Here is a 6,000-nt window from a genome sequence, read left to right as displayed (position 1 = left end):
ACTTTAAGTTGCAGTTTCCAAGAACCTATCTATGATGTTAAGTGAGGACTTATTGTATTTGTGAGTCTCATGCAACATTTAGGACATACTTATATTTTAAAAAGTTCTTTCTATGAATATAATATATAATTTAACTGGAAGTCTTGTATATCTTCTGGCAACCCTACAAATGTAGACTGTCTTGTTCATAGGGCTGGGAGATCTGATTATAAAATCTTAAACTTGCAAGAGAGTTTAGAGAAATTAAAGTCTTTGGGAGATCAGAGAGTCTCTTCCCATCGAGCGGAATTTCATGAGTTGGTGATTTATTGTATCTCATAAATAAAATAATACTACATAAGAAAGTTATTTGGGGGAAGCGTGTTCATATTCTACCAGACAATGTGCTATTTCTCCCATAGTCTACTGAATGGTGAGAACAGGAGTGGCCTACTGTACATATGTGTTTCTTCTGTGATAATCTTCTAGCTGCATGTGTTAAGTAGTTCTATTCTGGCTTGCATAATTTTCATCATTTGGTGAATAAATAAAAGATATCAGGTTTCTCCTTGAAAGATGATGTTACATATCTCAGAAACGTGGAGGAAGGAAGAGTCGTGGTTAATACAACAAATTGCTTTCTCTCTTGCTCCATGTCTCTTGAGACTTTTTAATCTTCTTTAATATACCTACACACCAACTTCCTACTCTACCAATTAACCATTCATTACCTAATTATTTCCTCCAGCTGAGCACTCTACTTATTTAGAATAATTTCTCCCTTGTTAACATTTCAGCAACCGTGTTATTCGTACTCTTTAGTAAGCGATTTCTAGTAATTTGAATAGCATTCAAATAATTCAGCTAATTTATAGAAGGCATTTTTCTGTTTTCCTTAGCCTTCTGCTATTGAAATAGTTATGTTGTAATTTTTCCTGCCATTTTAGAATTGTCGGTCTCTCTTTGAATTTTACAAAATTGTCCAAGGCAGAATTACAAAAAGCAATCCAGGATATTACACATATAGTGAAATATGTCATCATTTATCACAAATAATTTATGGAATAAATACCCCGTGAAAATAATAAGTACTTAAAGTAAACAAATATATACCCATTATAAGGGGTTCTTATAAAATTGTACATTAAATAGCTATAATAAAGTATTAGTATTGGGTTAGCCCTGCCACTATCAAGAACTATAAGACAGAAAAACTGTTTTCAAGCAATGGGCAACAGACAACTTAAGGCTGTGTTCTCCGTATAGAGGGAAACTCGAGTTTAACCATACAGATTTCCAGCTTCACATCTGTGGATAGCTTTCCAACCAATCCCAAGTCAGTCCAGCAGAATATGCATTTCCACAAAGGCTGAAGAGCAAATGATGAGTTGGGGCAACTGAAGTGGCAGGAATCTGTGGGATGAAGCATTAGAGAGGATGGAGCTGTGCAGAGAGGGAGCTCCATGGGTCAAGGTGAGACTCCTGCCACTGCATGAGGACTGGGATATATATGCAAAAAGTCAGACCATTTGGGTCTTTCCAAATCTAGCATCTGAAGGAGTGTGTAGTAATGGAGCAGGGCTGGTCATGGGGAAAAGCAGAAAAAGCACTATCTGGGGACTTCTGGCCCCATCACTGGAGAGATATCTTTAACAAGTAGCTGAGATGTTAAACAGCCCTAGGAATAGAAACCACATCCTAACAAAGCTGAAACGTAAGTCCTGACCAAATCCTAAGGGAATGCAGAGTGTGGAATTCTAGTAGTGCCAATTTTGTGGGATTCAGAAACGCCTTAGTCTTTCCTTTGGTTTACACTAACAAAGTGTAAAAGCAAGCCTAAGAAAATTCAAGGAAATCCACCAGCAACTAAATTTCCAGTTAAAATAAAAACATCAAGTGAAAAATAACATAATTCTGCATTTATACAGGATGTTATCTGTAATGTCCAGTAGTCAATAAAAAAATTAACTGTTATTCATGAGAGTGCCAAGAAGATTAAATGGGGAAAGAACAGTTTTTTCAACAAATAATACAGGTACCACTGGATAGAAACACACAAAAAAGGTGAAGTAGTTCTTCTACTTCATGTTAAGGCAAAAATTAACTCAAAATAATACAAAGCCCTAAATATAAGCTAAAAATATAATTCATGAAAAAACACAGGTATAAGTATTTTGAGCATGGAAGAAGCAATGATTTCTTAACTCTGACACCAAAAGTGTTTGAATTTTCAAAAATTAAATTGTCTGGACTTCATCAAAGTTAAACAACTCTGTTCTTCAAAGAACACCATCAAGAAAGTAAAAAGGCAACCCACGGAATTGGAGAAAATATTTGTATATCATATTTCTGATGAGAGATAAGTATCCAGAATATAAAAAGAACTCTTATAGCTCAATATTATCAAGACAAAATACCCAATAAAAATGAACAAATAATCGGCATAGCCATTCTCTCAAAAAAGATATACAAATGGCAATATGCACATATGAAGATACTCAACATTATTAGCCATCAGGGAAATGTTAACCCAAACCACAGTGATGTGCAACTTTATATACACTAGGATGGCTACGACAAAAAAGAAGGAAAACAAGTGATGAAATGGAGAAAATAGAGTCCTCATACCTTACCTGTGAAGACGTAAAATAATGCAGACAGTTTCTAAAACAGTTTGGAAATTCCTCAAAAAGTTAAACATAGAGTTACCATACTAGTAATTTTACTCCTAGGTATTTTTCCAAAAGAAATGAAAACACATGTTACACTGAAATATGTGCATGAATGTTCATGAAAATATTATTTGTAATAGCTATAAAGTGGAAAAAACTAAAATATCCATGAACCAACCAATAAAGAAAAGGTAGCTTATCCATGCAACTGATGCATGATAAGTTCAGTAAACTTTCTAATATTTTCTTTGTGATTTTTTTTTTTCTTTACAGCCTGGTACTCACCCATTTCTCTTATTTGGCCTAATTTTAATCCATCTGTAGCATTAAACAAGTTTTTAATTAAAAAGTACGAACTAGATATCTGATTATGTTGTATTTATGATGCATAAAATTTGAAAATGTAACTTTTTAACTCTATTATGTTTACTTTATAATATAATACAGGAAATAGCACAAAGTATAACATGTATTATTATATTAACTTTAATTACGCATTCCTTACATTTTCATGGTTTTCTAAGATTCTTTTTCCCCTTTGGTCATTTGAAAATATTATACATTTAAAAAAAAAGTTTTTCATGTCAAAGTTCTCTTTTCCCAAGTGATTAGATACTTCCTTGGTCTAATAAAAGTTCAAAACATTTTTCTAAATTTAGTAATTCCTTTTAATATTTATCTGATCATTTTTATATTACTATATTAACATAGATTTTTATAAATGGCAGATGTAAGAAGAAACTTGTTCATATTTTAAAACAATGCCTAAATTGAATTTGTTGACACAATTAGCAAACAGATGGCAAAGTAAGCTGCTTACATTTCAGTAAAATGCATTCATCTTTCCAGATTTCAGCAATGACATATAGCTTCGAGACACATCAAGTAAAAATGATTACAATACATGTGAGTGAAAAAGAAATGAATGGCTGAGGGCATCAATATTATAGTACAAATCATTCACATCTAGCTTGTTTAAACTTATTCCAACTAATTAGTAGTTTTTGTTACTAATCCATAGCCATCTGGTTCTATCAGATATCTGTTAACATATCCAAAATATTTGTTGAGTCTTTATGATTATTTGAAATAATAAAATTTAAGAATAAAACACAATCCTTGCTCTAAAGATATTCACGTTTAGTCTGGGAAGTATATTTTTAAATATCATTAAAATATGATAAATACTATAATAGTGTCAGATGATGTTCGCCCAAATATATGGTTTTAAATACTTATAATAATTTGCACAACTCAATCTAAGAATGGTTGAGAACTGTAGAGATGGCATTAGCTTATTGATTTTAAGTTGTCCAAAGGAATTTAGAAACTTCTCTTGATACATAATTATGTAGAACATACACCTCCAGGGGTACATTGACCTAAGTGTATATAAACATGAATCACAAGTAAAAATAAGATACAACAGTAACTCCAACTGTCTATCATAAAATTTGCAACTAAAAATCTGTTTTTCTTTTCACATCTCAAAAAGACACCTGTCTTTTACAATGTATAAGAGAAAACTACTCAGATACTAATCATCTTGAAGGTAAAAATTACACCTAAATATTCCATATCGGGGTCAATGAAGTTTTAAAGGGTCTGATAGTAAATATTTTCGGCTTTGTGGACCATGAAGTCTCCGTTGTGACTACTCATTGCTGCTGCTGAGTAAAAACAGCCAAAGACAAACTCAATAAATGGGTGTGGCTGGATTCAGCCCATGGGTAGAATTCCCCACCCCTGTTTTTGTGTTTTCACAATTTGCTAATTGTGTGCACTTTGCTAAGTGTGATGCACTGCAATGCTAGCTCACCTACTATTAGATTTTTATAACGATGTCTTTAGTTAAGTAAAATGGACACTATCAATCATTAGATTTTCTTTTTCGTTAGATTTTCTGTTAATCATTAGGATTTTAAAATAGAAACTAGATGGAGGACAAAAACCACTAATCAAGGTAAGGTTCTTTTATAACAGCATATCCCAAACTGTGTCCCATGATCACTGGTTCTGTTAAATGTCATTAGATGTTATATAAAAAATTCTTCAATGTTAAAATCAATTTTTAAAAAATTTTCCTAAACAAAGTGTAATTATTTTTGTACTACTACAACCATCCAAGTAAAGTTACACAATTAGGAATTATGTATATACATAGTGTGAGGCTGCCTTATGTCACTTAGTTTACAAAGCTCACTGATTCTTTTATATAGTCCCATAATCATTTGAAATATTAAAGTGAAGCACAACAAAATACCAACAAAAGTATGGTTATTTCTAAAATTATATGCACATGAAAAACATAATTTGACCAACAACCAAAATATTAATTGTGTTAATTTTTGTTCTCTCAACAATTTAGCCATTTTAACTGGTATTTGGCTTTGGGGGATTACACTAGTATGCCATCTTCAATATATTGGAAAGGAAAATATACAAATTCTTAATGTTTACATTAAAACACAAACAACTACCTTTAAAATATTCTAAAACAGTATAGAAGAAGAATTTTTGAATATATTTTACAAAAAGCATTAAGATCTATAATAACTAAGAAAAAATGAACCTTCTGTTTATTTTTATTTATAACTTTGGATAGTTAGCAAATTTGTAGCGAAGACTTTTGAGTGTTCATATATGTATTAAAAACACACTGAATATTCAAAGATAAGTAAAAGAGATAAGTAAATTTAAACAGGATTGGAAACAACAGAACTAGGAAATATAAAGAGGAAAAGTCTCTATGGAGTTCTTTTTTGCTTGGCAGGAGTCACAGGTTAACACCGAGTGTATAACAGACGTGGCTACATAATTTGCTTTTGCAGAATCCTCCTTTCCAAGGGAGTGACAGTCAGTTTCATTATCTTCCTCAATATTCAGCTGAAATTTTTTTGAGCACTTAAAGGAGTTACTTTCACATTTCTACATTGTAATATATGTTCCAACATGATGAGAAAATAATGAGTTGAGAAATAAGAAAATAAGATATGAACATTTAATGTGAAGGACTTGAGAAAAGACAAATAAAACCTAATGATGCACTATAATGAAGATCTCTGTGTGATATATTTTACCATAACAGAAGAAAGGACACTTCAGGAAATAACAAGAAAGAAGAGATGTAATGATGGAAAGGAATGGTGATAAAAATAGCATTATTTGCAGATATGATTTCTTCACAGAAAGCCCACCAAAATAAAAAACAATTAGACATAATAAGAAAACTCAGCAAGATTTCTTGATGAAAACCAAGTTTAAAAACTCAGTACTATTTCTCTATACCAACAATAACTAATCTGAAAATAAAATAACAAATTGTATTCTTAGCAATAAAATATGTAAA

This window comes from Nomascus leucogenys, chromosome 9, assembly GCF_006542625.1.
Source record: "Nomascus leucogenys isolate Asia chromosome 9, Asia_NLE_v1, whole genome shotgun sequence".
NCBI classification, from domain to species: domain Eukaryota; kingdom Metazoa; phylum Chordata; class Mammalia; order Primates; family Hylobatidae; genus Nomascus; species Nomascus leucogenys.
This window is presented reverse-complemented; position numbering follows the sequence as displayed.